Source organism: Peromyscus eremicus, chromosome 7 (genome assembly GCF_949786415.1).
Source record: "Peromyscus eremicus chromosome 7, PerEre_H2_v1, whole genome shotgun sequence".
Lineage (NCBI taxonomy): Eukaryota > Metazoa > Chordata > Mammalia > Rodentia > Cricetidae > Peromyscus > Peromyscus eremicus.
This window is the reverse complement of record NC_081422.1, coordinates 61,642,207-61,666,946: the sequence shown is the minus strand read 5'-3', so window position 1 is coordinate 61,666,946 and position 24,740 is coordinate 61,642,207. Positions and strand designations below refer to the sequence as shown.

Here is a 24,740-nt window from a genome sequence, read left to right as displayed (position 1 = left end):
GACCTCTGTGAGCCTTATGACTGGACCTCACCTGTTAGATGAAGTATGTACACCTGCCCTATTCCATAGCCTCTGTCAGAGGTGATTGACAAAACAAAATTAAATTATGCATTCCAAAAAGCTCTTAAGAGGCCGAGACTATAGCCCAGTTGTTAGAGTACTTGCCCTGCATACGTAAAGTTCTGTGTTCAATCCCCAGCATTACAATAGACTGAGCGGGCATGGCGGTATATATATATGTATTGTATATATATCATATAATATATATATATACATATACACACACACACACACACACACATATATAATCCTGGTACTTGGAAGATGGAAGTAGGAGAATCAGATTCAGGGTATTCTTTGGCTGTGAGGCAAGCCTGGACTACATGAGACTCTGGGATGCGGGGGAGGACAAAAAGTAAAAATAAATAGAACATTCTACCAACCAAAGAGTCCTGTACTAAGCTAAGCATTGTTCCAAGTAAATTGAAGAGTGGAGTTGTGGGGAAGAAGAGAGGTAGCTGGGGATGTTTAGAAGAGGGTGATTCCAATGAAGGACCAAGGAGTCTATGGCAGGAAAAGGTGGCACTATACCGGGAGACAGATGGTGATGGATAGCGACAAAGTGGGCCTAGGTGAGCAGATATCATGTTGACGTTTACAAATAGTTTTAGAAGGAAGCTGGTTTGGGTTAGGAGCTCAAGGCTGTGATCTGGAAGATCTATCCACATAGATGATAAAGGGCCCAGGATAGAGTGAAAGGATACCTAGGAACCCTGGAGCCATGATAGACAATGACTAAGGGGTTGACCAGATGGTCCAGGAGGGAATCAGGGATGGGAAGGAACTAAGGGTGTGAATTTAAGGGAATAGGGTCTTTCACAGGATGAAGAGGAGTTTGGGAATGGCCTAGGGAGCCAGGATTTCAAACTGACCTCTGACCCTGAGAGGGATACATGCAAATAAGCAGCCCTTATCTGAGAGGACAGAGGCAAAGAGAATAGGGTTTTCAAAGGACAAAAAGAATATACATGGAGCAGAGGCAGGGTCAAGGAAAGGAGTTTGAGGACCTTAGCAGCCAGGGAGAACCTAGCCATATAGGGTTAGCATCTGAAAAGAGGTCTGAGATCCTGCCTGAGACTGAAGAGAGAGACAAAGGGCCCAGTGGATTCCACTTCCTCAATCTCTAGCAGTTGGTGAGAACTGGGGCTGAAAACTTCCCATAACACCTTGGCCACAGTGCAGGCAAGTGTGATGCTACCGCACGACTCATGTTAGCCAAAAGGCACCTAAGGAATGCTTTTAAAAGCCTTGTATGATGGGTGTTGGCTCTTCAATCAACTGCTCAAACAGGACTTGTAAGGAAGGATGGTGGCTTTGATGGTTAATATTGATTGTCAGCTTCATAGGATCTAGAATCCCATGGGAGGCAAGCTTCCAGGCACACCTGTAAAGGATTATCTAGACTAGGTCTCTGAGCATGCTTATGAGAGATTATCTCAGTTGGTTTACTTGAGGAGGGAAGATCTACCACAAATGTGGGCAGCACCATTCCCTAGGCTGGAGTCCTGAACTAAATAAAAAGGAGGAATGAGCTGAACACGAGCATTCATCTCTGCCTCCTAACTGTGAATGTTAGTTATCTAACCATGACATCTAGCCATCTCAAGCTCCTGCCACCATGAACCCCCTGCCACGATAACTTTTAACTCTACTATTGCCTTGCCTATGACTCTACCACCTTGGCCTTGCCTTGCTCTTGACTCAGAAGGCCAAGCTATACAGCCTTTCTTGTCAGCAGCAACCATATACAAAGACGAGGCATGGGAGCACCAGGCTTGCTGAATCTAGGTACCTATCAGGGATGTTCCAGGGAAATGTCCACATTGACTAGACAACTGTGTCAGCCCCAAGGAGGACTGTATTCTAGGCGGTAAGAGTTGCCTTCTCACATGACACCCCCTTTCTTCCCCATCTCCAGTGGTTGTCGTGTTACAAGCCACCCCCACAACTCACTGGTAGACCCACCTGGTTGGTGAGTTAGCTCCTCTCCAAGAGGCAGCCTGTGGGGTCCAGATGGCATGGAAAACCATGGCAACTGGTTTTCCCAACTGCTTATCCAGGAGACCAAAGAAGAAGCTGCAATTCTTCTAGGCCTGGCTGTAGCAGTCACACATTACCCTTCACTGCATCTCTTGTCCCCATGCTTCAGCCCTGATTCAGCACGGGAAAGAGCTATACAAGGAGAGAATGCCATCAGCAAGGATCAACCCCATCAACTCCAGGGCTCCTCCTTCTCTTTCCAAAGCACTGATGTGGGGACCTGGGATATAGTTCAGTCATGCTTGCCCAGCATGCATGAAGCCCTGAGTTCAGTCTCCAGCGCCAAAGAAAAGCAGACGTGGTAGTACACTCCTGTAATTCCAGTATGGGCAGAAAAATCAGAAGTTCAAGGTCAGCCAGGAATGGTGTCATAGGCCTTTAGTCCCAGCACGTGAAAGAAAGGGACAGGTGGATCTCTTGGAGTCCCAGGGCCAGCCTGATCTACTACATAGCAAGTTCCAGGCCAGACAGAGCTGCACAGTGAGACCCCGTCGACAAACAAACAAACAAAAAGTTCAAGGTCATCCTCAGCTACATAGCAAGTTCGAGGCCAGCCTGGAGTATCTGAGAGCCTGTCCAAAAACAAAACAAAAGCAAACAAAACACTAGTATGATACTTATCACATTTCCTCTCCCTCTTTCTTTTTTGTTTTTTGTTTGTTTGTTTGTTTGTTTTTTGAGACAGGGTCTCACATGGGACCCAAATCAAATAATAAACTTGGAAATCAGTTGGTGTTCTGCCTTAGGATCTCCATGACCTTATGTTTTTCTATGTTTTTGTATTTTGCTGTCTGTAAATCCACATTTCTTTCCTTTTCTTTTCTTTTTTTTTTTTTCCTCACCCCAGACAGGAAGCTAAACCTTTATGATATTTTTTTTTTCTCTATGTATCCCAGGCTGGCCTCGAACTCACAGGGATCCACCTGGCTCTGCTTCCTGAGTGCTGGGATTAAAGGCACAACTATACCTGACACACTGTTTCTTAGTTTTAAATTTTATTATTGGGCGTGTGTGTGTGTGTGTGTGTGTGTGTGTGTGTGTGTGTGTGTGCGTGCGCGCGCGCGCGCGCGCGCTCAATGGAGCTGCACATGTGTCATAGTGCATATATGGAAGTCAGAGAACAAGTTTGTGGGTTGTTTTCCCCTTCCACCTTTACGTGGGTTCTGAGGAGAGGGGTGGACATGTAAATAGGGTCACACCAGACTTTACATGGGTTCCGGGGACCCAAGGCTTGCACACCAAGCACCTTTACTATCGAGCCGTTTCACCAGCCCTAACTTCTTATACCAGCAGCTGGAGAGCAGTTTGTATCTTTCCCAGTTGGGAAAGTGAATGCTGTCTTTAGCAAAAATGCCTTCTTGTGCTTTTTCTGTGTTCTGCACCTAGCAGGATGCCCGGGAATGAATCCGAGTTTGCAAAATACTGTTATACTGACAGCACAGGACTCTGCTGCAGGCCCTGGCCACCAACACCCAGAATGCCACAGATGGGGGGGGGGGAAGGACAGTGAAAAGCTGGGTTACCTCTCAGGGCTAGGGCAAGTGACTAAGAAAGGCAGTTGACAGATAGAGACACACCAGCCTACCACAGCCCAAATGTCTTCCCAGGTCAAGAAGGCAGAGCCCAGGCCTAAGACACCAAGCACAGCCCCAGCTTGTCTGTGGTACTGAAGTCTGGTGCTGTCTCCACAGACATTGCAGGCCCCTGGAGCCAGGTCTCAGGTTACAGGGCTTCTTTCTCTGCTCAGCGTTTGATGGGAGGAGCTGCTTCAGCGCACAGCAGTTACAGCCACCCCTTTAGTGTGGGAAATAGTTGCCAGAGAGCGTCACCTTCCAGGAGGAGCAAGGTCTACATTTCATTTGTTCCAAGACTCTTTTAGCTTCACAGGGTTCCTTAATCCTCCCTCCCTCCCTCCCTTCCTCCCAGTCAGCTCAGAAGCCTGCAAACCTTCCACACACACACACATCCAGTGTCCCTTTCAAGTTTAGCAATTGACCTAACAATAGTGCCTCCTTGCAATGTCCTTGCAAGTGCCCCAGTATCTACCGCCTGGTTTATCCAGTGTCAACACTGTGAGGCAGGACAGGAAAGGCTGGGTTTAGATATCTACCGGGTACTGAGCGATAGAAAGGCAGCAACAGCCGACATTGTGCTTAACATTGTGTAAGTAAACCATAGGAGGGAGAGAGCACTGGTTTCCCGGTGAGTGAATGGTGGCTTGGAGGGATGAAAAATGTGCTGGGGCCCGGGAGATGGTTCAGATCAAAGTGCTCCTCACACAGGCCTGATGACAACACAAGAGAACCAATCCCATCAAGTCCTCCAGCCTCCACAGGCTCGCTGTGTGGCTCACACACATGCCCATACAACACACATGCACACGATAAGAAGAACTTAAAAAGACTTTTTAGGAAGTATTTAGAGACTTTCCAAGTCACACGTGTTGTAGAACATGCCTGTCATCCTAGGAGCTGGAGAAAGTAGGAGGATCAATACATCAAAGCCAGCCTGGACAGCACAGTGAGACCCTGCCTCAAAAACTTCGAAAGGAAAGAAACATCTAACCACCGAACTGGGAAGGAATAAGAATAAGGATTTAAACTCGGGTGTCTACCTGGCCCAGTGATGCAAGCCTGGGAGTCCCAGCTCCTCAAAAGGGTCACACGTTCAAAGATAGCCTGAGACACTTAGTGAGACCCTGTCTCTAAACAAAAGTGAAAATAGGGTTAATGTTCAGTGGGGAAAAGCTTGACTAGCCTACAAGAGACCCTAGGTTCAGTTCTCAAAACTACACAAATTCATAAACAGAGCCAGCAAAATGGCTGAGTGGGTAAAGGTGCCTGCTGCCAAACCTGACGACCTGAGTTCAATCCCCAGGACCCACATGGTAGGAAAAGAGAACCTAAGACTTTCCCAAGTTGTCCTCTGACCTCCACACACAGACAATACACACACACACAGAGAGAGAGAGAGAGACAAAAATAAATAATAGAGTTCAAAGAATAAAATAAAAATGGAACCATTCCCTTAACACTATCCAGCTGCTTCTACCCATTTACCTAACATCTACGAGATGTCAGCGGTTGAACTAAATGCTGGAGGTGGAAGGAAGACACCACCTCACTAGAGAATCTACTCTAAAGAATTAGATTAACCCATTTTGATATAGAGAATATTTTTAGTATTAATTTTATTCATTTTCATGTGTGTGGGTGCTTTGCTGCGCATATTTATGTATACCACCTGCATTCCTGGTGCCCTCAGAGGTCAGAAGAGGGCATTAGATCCCCTGGAAATGGAGTCGCACATGGTCGTGAGCCACCATCGGGTGTTAGGAACTGAATCTAGGTCCTCGACAAGAACAAGGGCTCTTTACCCACTGAGCCGTCTGCTCAGCCCCGTAGTGCGGTTGGTAATAATAAAAGTAGATGGGTCCTGGAGAAATGTCTCAGAGGTAGAGAGTGCCTGCTGCTCCTGCAGAGGCCTGCGTTGATTCCCAGTGCCCAGGCTGAATGACTCACAACTGCCTGCAACTCTAGTTCCAGGGGATCTGATGTCCACAGACACCTGTACGCATACGGTGCACTTACAGACAAGCAGACACACACACACACATGTGCACAAATACAATTAAAATGTGTGTGTGTGTGTGTGTGTGTGTGTGTGTGTGTGTAGGAGTGCACCAGCGAATGATGATTAATTCTGTCAATAAAGGAGGAAGGATTAGAGACAGCTTCACAGAGAGACACTCCAATGACTAGACTCGTTATCTGTGACTCGACTCCTTTTCTGTTTTGGGTGTGTAATCTTTAGTGTCTCCTGGATGAGTCACCCCTCGTCTGGTCGAGCTCCAGCAAAGGGGCCCTTTCTCTGAACCTGTGCTTTCACAGACTCATACATCACAGACACAGAATAAATAAAGGTGTTAGAGATCAGGAGAGCCCCCCCCTCCTCTCAGGACGAGAACACCGCACTAAGGCTGTGCATCTGGTCCTGTTAAACACCCACCCTTGTGAGTAACCGCAGTCAGGCCCCAGGGAAACACTTCTCCACATCTCTTGTCCTGTGTCTATGGATCAAAAAGAAATGCGTCCAAATGCCCCAGAGGTTTGTGATTTGTGATGTTGCTGTGTTACAGATGGACTCCCCTTTACAAGCCGGATAACATTTGAAGAGACGGTTTAACAGTCAAGAGCTTGTACTGCACTTCCAGAGGACTGGGGTTCAGTGGCCAGCATGCACAGTGGGTGACTGACAACCGTCTGTGACTCCAGCTCCAGAAGTGCAGCCTCTTCTTCTGGTCTCCAGGAGTAGCAGCACTCACCTCCCACATACCCCACATACATAATTAAAAATTCCAAGTGAATCTATAGAAAGAGATTTGAGCAAAGAGAGGCTATAGTTAAATAAGAATAAAAGCCAGTTAATCAGCTTATCTAGTCTTCCCTACCTACAAAGTAGAGTGCCATTCCCTACTAGTAGCGACTCTGTTTCTTGTTTCTCTCTGTCTTCTGAAAAGTAATTCTGGAGGTACTCAAAATTGAGGTAGTAGTCACAATAGTTACACATGGTGGCTGGGAAATAGCCTGCAATATAAAATAAGTGCACACCTTTAACCCCAGCAGTTGGGAGGCAAAGGTAAGTGAATCTCTGTGAGTCTGAGGCCAGCCTGGTCTACAAAGCCAGTTCCAGGACAGCCATGGCTAGCTACACAGAGAAACCTTGTCTCGAAAAAAAAAAAAGTCATAATATTTACAGGTTTTGTATTCATAGGTCTATTCATGACACATAGGATAAATTGTACTAATTATTGTTTGTATTTTTACTAGCTTTATTCATTTTATTTTATGTGTGTTTTGCTTGCATGTAAGTATGTGCACCATGTGCATGCCTGGTGCTCTCAGAGGTCAGAAGAGAGCATCGGATCCCCTGAAATTGGAGTTATGGATGGTTGTAAGCTACCGTATGGGTGGTGAGAATAGAAGCCAAATCCTCTGTAAGAGCAACAAGTGCTCTTAACCTCTGAGCTAGCTCTCTAGTCTAAATACTAATTCTTTATATTGGCATAGCAGACCTCAAAGCTAGTTTTTAATCTCATAATACTATTTTAAATATTTAATTATATTTTCAAAAAATTAAATAGTTTTTAATCTAAGCTAATTTTCAAAGTTTGATATAATTTACATTAGATCTTTAAGTTTCAATAGATTGCTTTACATATTTAGTCATATAAATATTGCCATATGAAAACATGAGAGCAATGAGCTGAAGGGTAAAGATTACCAAAGGACATTACATTTATGTATGAAATGTTATTATGAGAATATTATTTTATCCAATTAATATATACTAAAAACTCAAAATTTATATGTCTTTAATATAATTCATATTTTACTTTTTAATTTCAGCAGATTGTTCTGCACATTTTAGTCAAATATTGTATCATGAAAACATTAGCTGATGTAATAACTGAAACGTTTGTGGTTAGCCAAAATTCAGATGTGAACTCTCTAGGGCCGTGGGATTTGAATATGGGCTTCCCAGAAGTAACTAAACGAGGAAAGCAGAGTCCTTGTGAGTGGGGCTGGTACCCCAAGAAAGTAGCAGCGTTAGCTAGCTCTTTTAGCACTTCTCTTATTTTAATGCTTTTTTTTTTCTTAGACAGGGTCTCTTGCACTACCACTCAGGCTAACCTAGAATGAACCACGTAACCCAGACTAGCCTCAAATTCTCTGCAGTCCTCTTGCCTCAGCCTCTTGAGTTCTGGGATTAAAGGCAGAACCTGTCATGCCCCACTCCTTCTGCCTTCAGAAGGTACAACCAAAAGTCAGTAGTCTGCAACCTGCATGAACCCTTGCATGGAGGCACCCTGCATGAGCCCTTGCATGGAGGCACCCTGCATGAACCCTTGCATGGAGGCACCCTGACCACTCTTGCATGGAAGCACCCTGCATGAATCCTTGCATGGAAGCACCCTGCATGAACCCTTGCGTGGAGGCACCCTGCATGAGCCCTTGCATGGAGGCACCATGCATGAACCCTTGCGTGGAGGCACCCTGCATGAGCCCTTGCATGGAAGCACCCTGACCACCCTTGCATGGAGGTACCCTGATCTCGGACTTCAGCTTCCAGACTAGTGAGAAGAAACTTCTGATGTTTTAAGCCGTGAGTCTACAGGACTTTGCTGTAGCTGTCCAACCTAAGATTAGGCAGATTCACCCTTACTCTGGTCCCCATTACTCCCCTCTCTAGGATTCTTCCTGGGCCAGCAAACAGTAGGATGCTGGGGTATGGAGCCTAATCTTCAGCACCTCACTCAGCAGGAAGTCATGAAGGGCTCCCTGGCTGGGGCAGGAGGGGACCCAGCTGCTATTTTAGCTGCTGTGTGTGCACTGCTCAGGCCCTCACTGTGTTTTATTTTGACCTTGGCTTTTGGACGATTCACCTAGCTTCCTGGTCTGCCCTGACTGATAGATAGCATCAGTCACTGTCCTCCTGGGTCAGGTCACTGACAGCCTTCTTAGGTCATCACTGCTAACTTCCCACCAAATATCTCACGATAGCCATTGACCTGACTGCTTCGGTTCCCTAATATGAATGCGCTTCAAAAACCAACCCTTGACTGGAGCAGTAGCTCAGTGGTAAAGAGTGTTAATGGCATACACAAGACCGAGTTCAATCCCCAACACCCACTAAAATTAACCCTATCCCCTAACTCTCCCCCCAAAAATACAGACTGGCCTTCCTCACTCATTTCATGTTTTATTTTATATATATATGTATATATATATATATAATACTTTTATTATGAGTGTGATGGCTAATAGTGATCATCAACTCCACAGTATCTAGAATATTCTAGGAGACAGACCTCTGAGCATATCTATGAGGGAGTTTCTGGGTTAAATGATATGGGAAGACCCATTCGAACTGTGGGTGGCAAAACCCCATTGGGCTGGAACCCCAAAGTCCATAAAAGAGAAATCATTCTCTCTCTCCTTCCTCACCACACACTACTCACTGCTTCTGGTTCAGCCGCCTCACTGGCACGCTGCCATGCCTTCCCAGCCATGGAGTTAGTACACCCCGACCTGTAAAACAAAACAAGCCCTTCTTTCCTGAAGTGACTTCCCCCAGTCCCTTGTCACAGCAGTGAGAAACATCCACAAGCCAGGCGGTGGTGGCACATGCCTTTAACACAGAGGTTCTCAAATGGGTCGTGACCCCTTGAATGCATGTTGGATGTTTACGCTATGATTCATAACAGTAGCAAAATTACAGCTCTGAAGTAGCAACGAAAATAGTTTTTTGGTTGTGGGGTCACCACATGAGGAACTGTACTGAAGGGTCACAGCATTAGGAAGGTCGAGAAACACTGCTTTAGTTCCAGCACTTCGGAGGCAGAGGCAGGGAGATCTCCGTGACTTAGAGGCCAGCCTGGTCTACAAAGTGAATTCCAGGACAGCCCAGGGCTACACAGAGACACCCTGTCTCTAAAAACCAAGGAAAAAAAATAAGAAAGAAAGAAAAAGCAAAGTTAACTAAAGCAATAAGCTCGCCCTTCATTTCAGGGTAACAAGTAAATCATTAAACTAGAACGGAGGGGCGGACAAGATGGCTCGACAGATAAAAGCTTTTGCTAACAAACCTGAACACCTGAGTTAAATCCTGAAAGCCATGTGATAGGAGAGAGCCAAGTCCTGCAAGTTTTCCTCTGATCTCCACACACACACATACACACACACTGTGGCATACACACATGATACATACATGTACACAAAGTAAATAGATAAAATGTGATGGAAAGAATTTTTAACCTAGAAAGGAGGTTATCTAGTTTGATACACTCTCTTGACAACTAGGGAAACTGAGGCAAATGAAGAAAGAAAGAATGCAAATGACTGACCTCCATCAGCCAGCAAGAAAAATGAACCAAGCTGCAGGCCCCAGGCTCCAAGCTCAGCGTCCACTCACTGGCTCCACATCACCCGCTGGGATAACTACATGACATTCTCTGCAGCATCCCACCCCAATAAGTGTCTCCTAGCATCCCAAAGAACATTTGTCATGAATTATGGGGTCATACACCGAGTGCTAGTGTAACAGGGAAAAGCAGGAGAGAATGTTTCCTGTGTAAAGTTGAGCCACAGGGCTGCCTCTGCCAACTCTGCACGCCTTTCTGGAGACTAAACATTTTCACGGTTCCTTTGGCCCAAGAGCTATTTTCTTGTTGAAAAAGTGAGGGAAATTCCCCATACAGATGGTAAGAAAAATAACTTCAGCTGGGCTAATCCAAAGACAAAGGCTTTTTCTGAAACAGAAGACGGACAGAAAGGGGCGGGGGGAGGCGGGAGAACAGCCGTTAATTTTAAATAAACACAGAATGTCTCTTCTGGGTTTCATTCTATTTGCTCATGCCTAAGAGCGCCTACCTGAATGGGGGTGGGGCTGGGTGATCTGGGGCCCTGGAGTCGATGGGTGGCCTTGAGCCTACAGGAACAGCTCCAGCTCCCTGAGTCCCCTCCCTGTTCTTCTAGGCTGCTGGGAGCCGTGTATCACAGGGGACATTTGTCTTCTAGTGGAAGCCTTGTCTAAGAGAGATGCTTCTCCTAGCGGTGAAGTCCACTGGCAGTCTGTCCCTGTTTCTTATCTCCAAAATGCACCTTTGTCTTAATGAATTGATGCTTCCTGGCACTGACATTTCTTCTGTTACAACTGTTTCTTGATTTCAAAATAATTTGTTAGCTAGGCATGGTGGTACATGTTTTTAATCCCACAACTTGAAAGGCAGAGATAGAAGGATCCCTGTGAGTTAGAGGCCAGCCAGAGCTTCAGAGATTGTGTTTCAAATAATAATAATAATTTGTTGATTTTATCCATTCATAATATATGAATTTTTATCTGAATTTTCACTTGGTCCTGGAGCTAAAAGACATTCCAGGTTAGAATGGGATGGTACAAGCCTAATGACCAGAGAAAGGGAGATAAATGACTCCTGAAAATTATCCTCTGGCCCCCATGTACACTTAAGTACACACACACACACACACACACACACACACACACACACACACACACAAATAAATGTAATTAAAATTGTTTAGACTACCTTAGTAATAATCTTCATAATATTCACCCAGGAGGCAAACTTGAAAAGAAAAAGCATGTAACTTGAAAATGTCCATATGCTTTTCTCCTTTGAGATGAAGGGAACCAGCTGCATGTCCAGGGCATCCCTTCTGAGACCCTGTGTTGCCTTTAACAAATGCCTGCAACTGTACCACCCTGAGAGACTGTGTTAGCCAGCAGCTTATGGTTCTAGAACTTGATTCACTCAGACGGATTAAGCCACAAATAGATGGTTTCACTTGGCAAAAAAAAGTTAGGAATTGGGCTGTGGATGTAGCTCAGCTGGTAGGGTGCTCACCTGGGATGCATGAGGCTTTGAGTGCAATCCCTAGCCCTGGAATGGTGACACATGCCTGTCTGTCATCTCAGCACTGGGGAGGCAGAAGCAGAAGGATTAGAAGTTCAAGGTCATTCTCTACTACATAATGAATTGTGGCTATCCTGGACTACATGAGAGCTTGTGTCAATAAATAAATAAATAAATAAATAAATAAATAAATAAATAAATAAATAAATAAATAAATAAATAAATAATAAGGAATTTCTCTGGAAGGCCTTGGGGTTTCATAATAAGGCTGGCCTGTAAACCATATGAGAGAGTTGGCTCAGCCTCCCAAGCATCCCTTCCAGATAGCCGATGCTCGGCCAATGAATGTGGGCAACAGCCTGTGAACTAAGGCCCCAGCATGATCACGTGATAGATACTAATGCACAAAGTGAAGATGTCAGAGGGGGGCTGTGTGACCTTGAGCCAGACTTTGCTGAAGGCATGTGTGTGTCCTTGCTGTGTTAGGAATATTCTGAGTTGAGTTGGGCTGGGAGAGGAAGCAAACACCTTAAATCCCCAGCCCTTTGGAGCTAGAGGCAGGGGCATCTCTGTAAGTTCGAGGCCAGCTTGGTCTACATGATGAGTTCCAGACCAGCCAGAGCTACATAGTGAGACCTATCTTCAAAATAAGTAAATAAATAAATAGACAGAAAAAAATAAAGGAGTGCTCTAAGCAGGTGTTGACTTTCTGTAAGGCAGTAGCCCTACAGAAGCTTAAACAACATCAAATCCTTCCTGAAAGCGTATATGTTCACGCAATTATATACCCACGAGATACTTATTAAGCTGCTATGTGTGAATCACCGTTCTAGCATTGAACTAAGTCTTAACATAGGGGCTCTAGGGATAATCAAAGAATCATAAAAGAGCTAGGATAAGACCCTCACTTCCCATACATACCCTTGCCTTCTGCAAAAACTAGACACTGTCACAGAAAGTATTACAGAAAGTGAAACACCAGGACAGGAAACAAGCTCCTCCCTAACGGTGCAGACTACCTGTAGGTTTGTATTAACTACTTACTTGTGGGGGGGGGGGAGGATGTTTTGCCTGCTGTGGGATGTTCTGTATGTCAAATGTGTTGCTCTGATTGGTTAGTAAATAAAACACTGATTGGCCAGTAGCCAGGCAGGAAGGATAGGCGGGACAAGCAGAGAAGAGAATTCTGGGAAGTGGAAGGCTGAGTGAGGGAGACACTGCCAGCCGCCACCATGACAAGCCGCATGTGAAGATCCCGGTAAGCCACAAGCCATGTGGCAAGGTATAGATTTATAGAAATGGATTAATTTAAGATATAAGAACAGTTAGCAAGAAGCCTGCCACGGCCATACAGTTTGTAAGCAATGTAAGTCTCTGTGTTTATTTGATTGGGTCTGAGTGGCTGTGGGACTGGCGGGTGAGAGAGATTTGTCCTGACCGTGGGCCAGGCAGGAAAACTCTAGCTACATTTGCCTGCGTGTATATGTGTATCATCTGCATGAAGTGTTCACAAAGGCTAAGTTGGATCCCCTGGAACTATAGTTACCCATGGCTGTGAGCTACCATGTGGGTGTTGGGAATTGAACTCAGGACCTCTGGAACAGCAGCCAGTGCTCTTAACCACTGAGCCATCTCTCCAGCCCCTGTATTATCTGATTTTTAAAATAAATCAAAGACCTCAATTATCCAGACATCCATTCCAAAAGTAAATTCTTCAAGAAAAAGTTAGTCAACTACAGACCATGCAAGCTGGCCCTGATCTCTCCCCGACAATCTCCACCATGTCCTCTGAGTCTCACCACCCATTCATTGTTCAGGTACTAGGCATAAAACGTAATGTCCAAACCTCAAGCCTCCTTCCACAGATACTGACAGGTGCCCAACTAGGTCATTATGTCTGAGTCCCAAGCCGCCAAACTAGCTGATGCATGACACCTCTCACCTGGGAAGTGAGTTTACATCAATGGGATGTCACCTCCCACTCCCCACTTCCTGCTGGACTGCAGGCTCCTGCTGTGGACATCCCCCATCCTCAAAGGTGTATGAAGAGGCTATGTCTCCTGCTACAGGGGCCCTTCAGAGATGCTGCCATGCTGTCTGTCTCTGGTGCTAGGGTCTGAACTCTCCTCCAGAGCCTCTACCATACTGTTGCCCCCTCTGTTTCTCTATCCATGGTGTTAATAGCTTTTAATAAACTCTCCAGTCCCAATAATCCTCTTGAACCACTGGAGCTATCCAAAACCTAACCCCAGCATAGCATTTCCGTAGCACCGGTGTGAATCTTTCCATTTTGCCTGAGCTATAAGAATAGGTAGTATTGTAAAAAACTTCTGAATTAAATCAAGTCAGGCTGCAATCCCTCATTCACCTAGCTCAGCAAGAAGTCCATGGTGTGTGTGTCTGTATCTGTCTGTCTGTCTGTCCCCAGCTATCAAAGCCTTTGGGATCCATGAGAGAATGATGACAAGACCTGCAGCCATCCTTGTGTTCTGATGTCCCAACTTGTGGGGTGCACTCAGAGGTGGGCTGCTCTACAAACACATCTACAAGGCCAGCCCAGGCCGGAGCCCACTCCACAGCAGGGTACTGGAGTCTGGCCCTTCAGCAGCCACTCCACCCAAGTGTTCCCCCACCCTCTGCCACGTCAGGAAGGAAGGTCTCCCATCCCATCCTCTTTCCAACCCTACACTGCAATCCCTTGACCTCTTCTGCAGGACAGTCAGACCTATTCATAGCTGAGATTCACCTTCCGGGAAAGCTCGGGAGCTTTCCCCCTTGCTTCTGGAGTCACACACTCAAAGCCCTTACTGTCAGCCCTTGCATCCCATGAGCCAGGGGAAGGTGTGCAGGGCTAGCTGCCACATCCAGCTGCCCTGGTCCCTGTGTCCTTGGCCCTGTCTGCTCCATGTACATTCCTTTATCATCCACCCCGATCCCCAATCCAGCACCTCTGTTTTGCTGCTGAGGCTGCAGGAACAGCCAGAAAGACAAGCCCCCCATTTTTTCAATAAAAAGATCCTTTAGGTTACCATAGCATAGTTCATGATCTAGATTCTAAAGTATCTATTTCTTATAGAGTGGAAAGATGGACTAGAACTCACTCGTGTCCAGGACTCCTGGAGCCAGACACACCGGGAACTTCATGCTGTCCAATGAAGCTTGATATTTTTACCTCAGCTCCTGCTGAGGGGCAAATGTACCTCACTAGAATTTCTTTATGTTGTTTGTTAAAACAGTGCGTTATGTGTTTGTTAGGCATCGAGAGATGTTGAAAGAGGGGTGGAGGTGAGGGTGCTGGAGAGAAGACTCAGTCAAGGGCTTACCACACGAACCTGAGGATCTGAGTTCGATCCCTAGGACCCCTGTAAGCAAAACCTGGCATGTGACACAAGTTTGCAATGTCAGTGCTGGGCAGTTGTGGATGGGGAGGTCCTAGGACTTGCTAGACAGACAGCCTAGCTGAATCGATGAGCTGCAGATAAAACAGAGAGACTCTGCCTCAAAACAAAGTGGAGAGTGACTGAGGAAGACACCTGAAATTGATTTCTGGCTTCTACATGCACACAGAAAGGAAGAGGAGGGAGGGGGCTCCTGCTTGTACACACAAAGACACCCAAAATAGCTAAATCACTGTTCAACTAATTAATTGTAAAGATTAGAATAAGCAGATAATACGGTCCCTATTCCTAAAGACATCTTTCATTTTCTAGGTGAGATAGTATGCACTCTTGAGAAAACTCAAGTTTAATGATAGTAAGGGGCAGGGCTTGCTTGGTAAAATTGCCAAACTGCACAAAGCCCATAAAACCAGTGTGGTGGCACAGGGCTGTAATCTCAGCACTCAGGTGAAGACAGGAGAATCAGAAGTTCAGGCTTATCCTCAGCTACATAGTTGGTGGCCAGCCTGGGCTACATGAGACGCTGCCTCAGGAAAAAAAAAAAAAAAAGTTGACTCTGGAAAATTGGCACATCACTCCAGATTCTTAAAGCAGTCTTGAGTGGTAGATCTTATGATCTCCCACTTGCTAGATGAGGACACTGAGGCCCCAGAAAAGAGATGGCAGACTCTGACAAGCCTTGCCTCTGGAAGTGAGAAAATAACCTTGAGTCAGAGATATTCTTTTTTTTTTTTTTTTTTTTTTTTGGTTTTTCGAGACAGGGTTTCTCTGTGTAGCTTTGCGCCTTTCCTGGGACTCACTTGGTAGCCCAGGCTGGCCTCGAACTCACAGAGATCCGCCTGGCTCTGCCTCCCGAGTGCTGGGATTAAAGGCGTGCGCCACCACCGCCCGGCAAGTCAGAGATATTCTTGCTCAACTGTCACCTACTGGCTGGCTCATTTCCTACTCTCCCTGACCTGCAAAGACCATAGTACATGTGGATGGACGGACAGACACACACACACACACACACACACAAATGTGCGAAATCTGACCCTACATTAGTGGAACATCTGACTCTTTAATGGTCTGTAAAGGTTTTATTGTTCCTTCTTTTAGAAGCTGGCTAGATCTTCCCAGCTCTCATAAAGGATATGGCTCCAGCTGCTGCCTCCACCTGTCATGACCACAGGCACCCAGTGAGCTAAGGAAACCCACAGGATGATTCTCCTCCAGCCACGGGCCTCTCTACGGTGGCTTGTTGAGCTATCACTCCACCTGCCCCACTGTGCAGATGAAGCTGCCCACGGAGCTGTCCAGTGTTTTTTCAAACTCATCTTCTGTTCTGTCTGGAGTCTCCTCAGCGTATCAAATGACCTTTGACTAGTCCCCAATACGCACTGTCTCCGGGTTTGGGGGTCATATTGTTCTTCCGTTTGGAGTGTCCTCCTTATTTGTCTAGTTGCTCCTTCAAGCCTTTCTCAGTTTTTCTCCTGAGTGTATGACCCCTGCTTTCTCTGAAACGCCACAGCATCTCACCTGCTCACGCAATGGTGTTACCATTCTTTGCTTCTATGTGTTATTTGCAACTGGGCCTTAGAGGTTAGGAGTCAGGAGGTTGAGTCCATGTCTCATCTCTGGAAAAATTGGGAAAGTGAGTCACTAGAAAAATCATCTGTGAAACAGTTTCATGAGGGTGAAATGAGATGGTAGAGGGGCAAGTACAAACATTACTTATGTTACACTGGCCCTCTTTCTGCCTCAGTTTGAAGACCATATATGGTGTTCATAATAGTGAGTTCTTCCTGTTGGATTAGCCATGAAGATTAAGCAAGCTCCTGTGCACACATCACTAAGCACACTCCTTCACCCACCTCTGGCCCCCACACACAGAGTCTGGAGCTGGGGGTGTGGTTCAGTGGGTAAAGTGCTTCCCTAGCATGTACCAAGCCCTGGGTTTCATCCCTAGCACCACATAAACCTGTCACAGTGGGACATGCCTATAATCCTAGCATTGGCGAGGTGGAGGCAAGAGGATCAGAGGTATAAGGACGTCTTTGGCTTCATAGCAAGTTTGAGGCTACCCTGGGCTACTTGAGGCTCTGTTTCAGAAACAAAGACAAAAATAAACAAAACCTAGACTGGATGAGTATTCTATTCTTTACACAACATTGCACAGGCTTCAGGATGCGGCTGTAAACCGTCCTCCACAGGGGTGGCTTCTAGAACCTGGGCAGAAATTCCATTGCTCTGCAATAATCATCATCATCGTCATCATAAACAGTTGGAGTCTCTGCATCCAGGAAATTAGTTTTCAGGGCCCAGGTCTGTACTAGGACTAAACAGTGAGAGACTGCAGAGCACGTGCATGAAAAAAAAAAAATCACAGCTAATCCCCAGAAGGAAAAGAAAAAGCCACTGGCTGCTGTTGCCACAGAGCCAGAGGTGGCCACAAAGCAGCATGAGGTGCAGCAGCCATGGGCCTCCAGGACCTGTGTTACCTGGTCCTTCTGGGTCAAGTGGCCTGGTTTCAATCACTACATGGACTGAGATGTCCACTTGGGAATCTGCATTTGAAATGACAAGGACACCACAAAACACCCAAGGAAGGAACCTACACAGACCCAAATCCCTCATGTAAATCTCCAAGCCCCACCTTTCCCCTTCCTAAGCAGCGCTCTTTCATTTCAGGGCTAGGTCTCCAGGCCTTTCACATCACCTATGTATAAACCCTAAGGTCATAGACAATGACCAAGTGTGAAACAAGCCAGACCTGTGAACTCTCTCCTGGAATTCTGGAACTGGACACAGGAAACACTGGCCTCTGTTGTGATGAGGAAGCCCCACTTTCAGAGACAGGATGGAATCCTAGACAGAAAAATGAAGAGTCTGGAAACTTCTGCCTTGTTTCAGAGAGACACAGCTCCAGGGGACATATGGGGGAAAAAACACAAACAGAAAACATCTCACCAAAGACACAGACTTTCTTTGCCTCATTGCTTTGGTAACTTACAGGGTGCTTTGTACCATGAGTGAGTTTGTTGACACTTAAACTAGTCATCCAGGACAGATAGAGACCTAATTACAAGGTAAATTTTAGAGAGAAATGCATAGCCGCTTAGTTGTTCAAAACCAAGTGTAAGACTTCCTACTGTTCAAAAACACGAGAAAGCCATTGGGAGTAATGGTTATTTGTAGCAGAGACAGAATAAGGAGAGCTTCTGGAATGTTCTGATTCTTGATTCGGGTGTTGGTTTTACTAGTCTGTTGAGTCTAGTAGAGATTCATTGATCTACATGTATTTGACACACATTTCTTATGTATGCTTTATGTTTCCAAAGGATTCAAAAGTATGAGGCTGGAGAGCATTTATTGCTCCTGCAGAGGACCTGAGTTCTGATCTCAGCATCCGTGTCAGGTGACTCAAAACTGCCTATAACCCTAGCGCCAAGTGACCAGACACCCTCCTCTGCCTTGGAACTCACCATGTAGACAAGGCTGTCCTCTAACTCATAGAGATCCACATGCCTCTGCCTCCCTACTTCTGGGGTTAGAGGTGTGTGGGACCATGCTTAGTTAAAAAACAATATTTTTAAGGTTCAAAAGTAAAACAGTAAATTGGTGTTCCTAGAAACCACCTGACTCTGTCCTAGAAAGAATTAAACATTCTATTTCCCTAACTTCTGCATACAGGTGAGATCTGACTAAAATAAATGACCAAAATTGGCCTGGGGATATAATTCATTGCTAGAATGCTTCTCTGGGATCTGCAAGATCCTGAGTTCTGTCCCCAGAACAATCAATAAATCAACAAAGAAAAGTGGGAGTCTGAAGACACGGCACATTAGCATACTGACGTGGATGTTATTATCATCTCTATTTCAGATAAGGAAGCAGAGACCCAGAGCCTTGGCTAATGTCACACAACTAATAACTACCAAACCTAACACTTCACGAAGGTACAAAGGTAGGTGCCTTTGAGTCCTCTGTGTGAAGGGTAAAGCAGGAACTTTTGGTTTTGTTAACCAGTGGTTTTTACTACAGAAACATTGTGTCAAACCAAAGGGAGCATGTTTACTTAAAAGAGTAAATATTCAACTTGCTGATGATCACTTTCCCACCTATGAATAATGGAAGGGAAACAACAGAAGTGGGTTCTATGCCACACTTACTATAGTACACAATTGTATACAAAATGTATTCTTTTTATAATTTATTTATTTTTATTTTATGTGCACTGGTGTTTTGCCTGCATGTATGTCTGTGTGAGGATGCCGGATCCCCAGAACTGCAGTTACAGACAGTTGTGAGCTGCCATGTGGGTACTGAGAATTGAACCTGGGTCCTCTGGAAGAGCAGCCAGTGCTCTTAACCACTGAGCCATCTCCTCAACCCCACAAAATATATTCTTATCTGTAGTTTCAGGAGATGCTGAGGTTGGGGAGCATTTGAAGTCCTTCATCAGACTCTTGCCTAGGTGACTCCAAATGTCATCTATGCCCAAGAATGTCATCTGTGCCCCAAGTTAACCCCTGAACTGTCCTCAAAGGGCCAACAAGTTAACCTGGAAGGGCTTATGTGTAAGTTGGCCCAGCACTAGGTCAGGTGTGCCCAGGGACAGGGCTCTTAATGTCTCTTCTGCTTGTCTCCAGTCCTTGCAAGGTGGTAAGATCCAGCAGCTTAGCAAGCAATGATCATAAAAACCCACCTTGAGCTCCCTGGTGGAGGAACCCAGGAACCAAGAGTAGCCAGGGCTACATAGTGAGACCTCCCCCTCCCCCTCCCCCTTCCCCATGAGAAGTGAATTCAGTCACCAGATTGTTCTGCGAACTTCCAAACATGTTTTCATTCTTACGTGTGAAGCACATTGCATGTCCATCATGTACACTATTTTAAACTAAATTTTACCAGTGTGTGTGTGATTTGTTGGTTACAGTTTTCATGCACCAAAATGAAACCGACAACTTGAAAGGGGGGTAAGCCCATTTCAATGTTTAACTTCTAGTTCACTTGTTTTAAGGGGGGGGAGAAAAGAAAATCTGGGCATGGTGGAGCACACCTTTAATTCTAACACCCTGGAAGCAGAGGCAGAAGGATCTCTGAGTTCAAGGACAGCCTGCTCTACAGTGCAAGTGCCAGGACAGCCAGGCTTAGGCAGAGAAACCTTGTCTTGTAGCGGGGGGAGGGGGAGGGGACACAATCTATTGACTTCATACTCGTGGCATTTTACATAATAGCGTTTGGAAGCATTGAAGATAGCCAGAGAAGAGATTATGTATGCCGTTCAGTTGGTGGGGTGCTTGCCTAGCATGTCTCATGCATGGCTTCAATCTCTTGCATCAAATTAAACTGGATGTGATGGTACATGCCTTTCAATCCCAGAATTTGGGAGGTAGGGGCAGGGGAGTATCCCTAGCCACATAGTGAGTTGAGACAAATCTGGTCTACACAGGTCCACACCGGGTCAGCCCGAGAATTTATCACCCCTCGTTGTACTGACTGTGACACTGAGGAATGCTGTGGATGGTATGGGCTGATGTCAACCTCCAAGATTAGAGCCAAGTGACCCACGACGCATCTGTCCTCCACAAATGTGTTGGGCTTCCTGAAAACACGTTTCCAATTCCAGCGTGTACCATCTTTAGAAAGCAGTGAATTAAATCTGTCATGGGAAGGAGGTTGATGCCCTTGGCCATTGCCTGAGCTTCGTCTCATTTTCAGGGCTATCAAAAAAATATTTTGCTCTGGGGAAATATGCAGATACTCTATTGTTGGTATGAACGGTAGAGGAGAAAATTGAAGTGAGGAGCAAATGGTGGCATCTCTAGCCACTGTTCTCAACCAGGGGCTGTGACGGCCCTGTGGTTCAGGAAGACGTGAATACAAAATGGCTCCCATTGGAAAACCGTCTCCTGGGTGGTATTTTAGGACATTAGCTCAGGCTGCCTTGTCCTCAGTCATCTCCCTGGCATTTAAGCAGCCCCTTGGGTTACAGAGCATGGCAGGTGCTGGGAAGTGAAGAAGGCCATGCTAAAAATACCGGCCTCTTCTGGAACTCTGCCTACCAACAACCCTGAGCATGGAGTTCCCTCCTCCGGCAGCAGGGCCTCAGAAAAGGAATGGACAGTTTCCTCTGCCTCAAGCCCTAAGGAAGGTCCCTGGCTGGAGTTGCCAAGGTAGAACAGCTCTCAGGAGAAAACTCTAAAGGAGGCATTTCTCTGGAGGAATAGCAAGTTCCACAAAAGCAAAAAACAAAACAAACAAACAAACAAACAAAAAAACCTCACAGGCTCTCTTAAGGAAAATGCAGGAGCCCACTGGAAAGTCTTAGAGAAATATCTTACCTATCATCAGAATGAAATCTTTGCAAAAGCAAAAAGCAAATCCACTACTCACTCTTAGTTCCTCAGTTCCACCCACATGTTCCCAAACAAACCACCTCTGCTGAAAAATAAGCTGTTGGCCCTGGGTCTGACAGAGACCCAGAAGCAGGATGCCAGACATCTGAATTTGAACTTGATACTGGGTCTGGGTCAAGATTGGCAGTTTCTGAGTTCTTGGCCTCTCATTCAGGGAATTAAAATACAAACCCATACAGATTTGCAAAAGTAGCAAGGAAAGTTTATTTAAAAGAAAGCAATAGAATAGGATCTGAGCTTTTTTTCTCCCGACATCTCAGGGAGGCTGCAGAGGTCGTCGCCACTCTCCGAGCTTTATCCTGCCGCCCAAGGATGACAAGAAGAAGAAAGATGCCGGAAAGTCAGCCAGAAAAGACAAAGACCCAGTAAATAAGTCTGGTGGCAAGGCCACAAAGAAGTGGTCCAAAGGCAGAGTTCGGGACAAGCTCAATAATCTGGTCCTGTCTGACAAACTCTGTAAGGAGGTTCCCAACTACAAGCTCATCACTCCAGCTGTGGTCTCTGAGAGACGGAAGATTCGCGGTTCTTCAGCCAGGGCAGCCCTTCAGGAGCTACACTCAGCAAAGGACTTACCAAGCTGGTTTCAAAGCACAGAGACACAAACGATGGAGATGCCCCAGCTGCTGGCGAAGATGCAGGAGCACGTTCAATCAGCTGTACATGTGGAAAAATACAACTTTATTAAATAAAAAAAAAAAAAAGACCGGTGGTGGTGGTGTCGCATGCCTTTAATCCCAGCACTTGGGAGGCAGAAGCAGGTGGATCACTGTGAGTTCGAGGCCAGCCTGGTCTACAGAGTGAGATCCAAGACAGGCACCAAAACTACACAGAGAAACCCTGTCTCTAAAAACAAAAAACAAAAAACAAAAAACAAAACAAAAAAAAAGAATAGTTCTGAATACACTTCAGGAAAACAGTGGGCCCCATAAGCTAACGGAGTAGAGAGTGGGTTACTACATGGGCTCTCGTTGTATGAGGTTCAAAGAAAGGAAGAGCTGGTTACTAAGGGACATAGTTTGGGTGGTTTTCTATTTTGATTGATAGGTTAGGGCATATAGCCATTTTTCTCCTACACATGTCCCTTCCCATAACATATTTGATTTTAGCTGTATGCACACTCTTTTATACACAGGCATAAGATGGCAGATAGTGGGGCTAGACAATTGGCTCAGCCATTGAGAACACTGGCTGCTCTTGCAGAGGACCCAGGTTTGATTCCCAGTAACCACACAGTGGCTCACAACCACCTGTAATTCCAGTCCTAGGGAATCTAATGCCCTCTTTGGACCTTCGTGGGTACCAGGCACACATGTAGCTCACAGACATACAGGCAAAAAGCTCATAGACATAAAAATGTTAAAATTTTAAAAATCTAAAAAAAAAAAATTTTAAGATGGTAAATAGAAGATTCTCCCTAGAAATTCACCTGGAGAACACAGTTTGCCTCACGGCACATGCATCCCAAGCCAGTTAAGGTTGGATTAACCTTTCCATTCTCCGTAACTAGATATGTGAAACAGGTTTGAACAGAAACTGTTAAGTTTGATTGTTGTTCAGGGAGGAGAAAACTAATTCATTTTTCAGGAAAGGACAGTTTCCTCTGCCTCAGCCCTAAGGAAGGTCTGACTGTAGGGGTCAGCTCAAGCAGGTGGGGGTCCAAGGTTGCCCGGTGCATTGTTCAGAGAGGGATATGTGTGCACAGTCCATGTAGATGGAGGAGCTGGGCTGCCAAGTGCAATATCAGAGCAGGAATGTGTGCATAACCCAAGCAAATAGAGTCCCAGGTTTCTCCAGCTGTTCCCTGAGCTTGTCTGCCTCAAACTTACTCAACATGAAGGCCCTGCTTGAGCCTCAGTGAAGGGTAGTTATCACACAGTCCTTCAGCAAGTGCCTGGTCTGCCTTCCTTCATCTATGTGAGTTGTAGCTGGATGACTAGTACAGTGCACAGGCCAGCCACCCTGAGATGTGTGTGTGTGTGTGTGTGTGTGTGTGTGTGTGTGTTCACACACGTGTGTGGAGGCTCTGTCAATCTTGCGTGTTATTCCTCTGGCAGTATTATTATCCCAGGGTTGAGGAGGGCCACACACCTTTATAATATCTCAGCACTTGGGAGGCAAAGGTAGGTGGATCTCTGTGACTCTGAGGCCAGCCTAGTCTACAAAGTGAAACCCTGTCTCAATAAACAAAAACAAACAAACAAAAATGGGTAGGGGTAATCTCCTACTGCCCCCAGAACTCTATTCTGGGCTGGCTGGCCAGCAAGATGCAGGAATCTACCTGTCTGCATCTCCCCGGCACTAGGATTACAAGCATATGCTACCATACCAGCTTTTTTAAACACGGGTTCTGAGAATTGAACCCAGGTTCTCATTCTTGCAAGGCAAGCACTTTACCAACTGAACCATCTTCCCATAACCTTCTCCCCTTGATTGAGACAGAGTTTCATGTATACCAAGTTGGCCTCGAATCTACTGTGTAGCCAAGCATCATCTGGAACTTCTAATTTTTCTTCTTCCACCTCCTGAGCACTGGGATTATAAACCTGTGGACACACCCAGTTTATGCTGTGCTGGGAACTCAACCTAGGGCTTCCTGAATCTAGGTGAACACTTTACCAACTGAGCCACATTTCCCGCCCGCCACCTGGATTTTATACTCTGCGGAGTAAGTGCTGAGCTCTGCAGAGGTCACGTCCACGTGTGTTACTGTTAAGTACCTCAGTGGAAATTTGAGAACCAAGTATAAAAATATAGAAATGAACAGGTGGCTTTCAATATGAAAAGAATGCAGAGTTCACTGGGAAGTAGTGATGGAAACCATCTCCAAGCTCAGATGTGAGCCCTGCAGCTGGCTGGAGTCTCTGGTCTACAAGGTCTAGAGGTACTTTCATTCCTGCGTGGGTCTCTCTGAAGAAGCCCTGAATGCTGTCTCCCACTGTGGGTTTTTCAATTCCCTCCCCGCCTCCTCCCCATATACTCACTACCTGTATGGGTTGGCAGCTCAGGCTTGGCCAGACTAAGAATTTGGGGAAAAGGAAGCGTAATGCTTAATCTTCAAGGACAATTTGACTGGACTCAGAATCCATTAGGACATGGTGAAGCTCACTTCTGGGTGTTTCTGGACTCAGAATCTGTTAGGAGATGGTGAAGCTCACGTCTGGGTGTTTCTGGGAAGGCCTTTTCATAACTGACAGCAGAAGGCAATCCTGGATGTGAGCAATGGCATCCCATGGGCTGGCGCTAGGCCACTACAAAAGCCAGCAGAGAAAAAGCCAGCAGAGAAAAAGCCAGCAGAGAAAAAGCCAGCATTTTCTGTCTCTTTACTTCTTAGCCTGCCATGATCGGACCACTCAATTCCACCACACCTTCCTAGCCGTGATGGGCCCTCGGAAACTGTGAGCCCAAGCA

At 45.9% G+C, this 24,740-nt stretch overlaps 1 pseudogene; it reads left to right on the top strand.

The window, feature by feature from the left end:
* The first annotated feature begins 221 nt into the window (after positions 1–221).
* Positions 222–24,731, top strand: LOC131915637 (small ribosomal subunit protein eS25-like; annotated as a pseudogene).
* Positions 24,732–24,740: the final 9 nt, after the last annotated feature.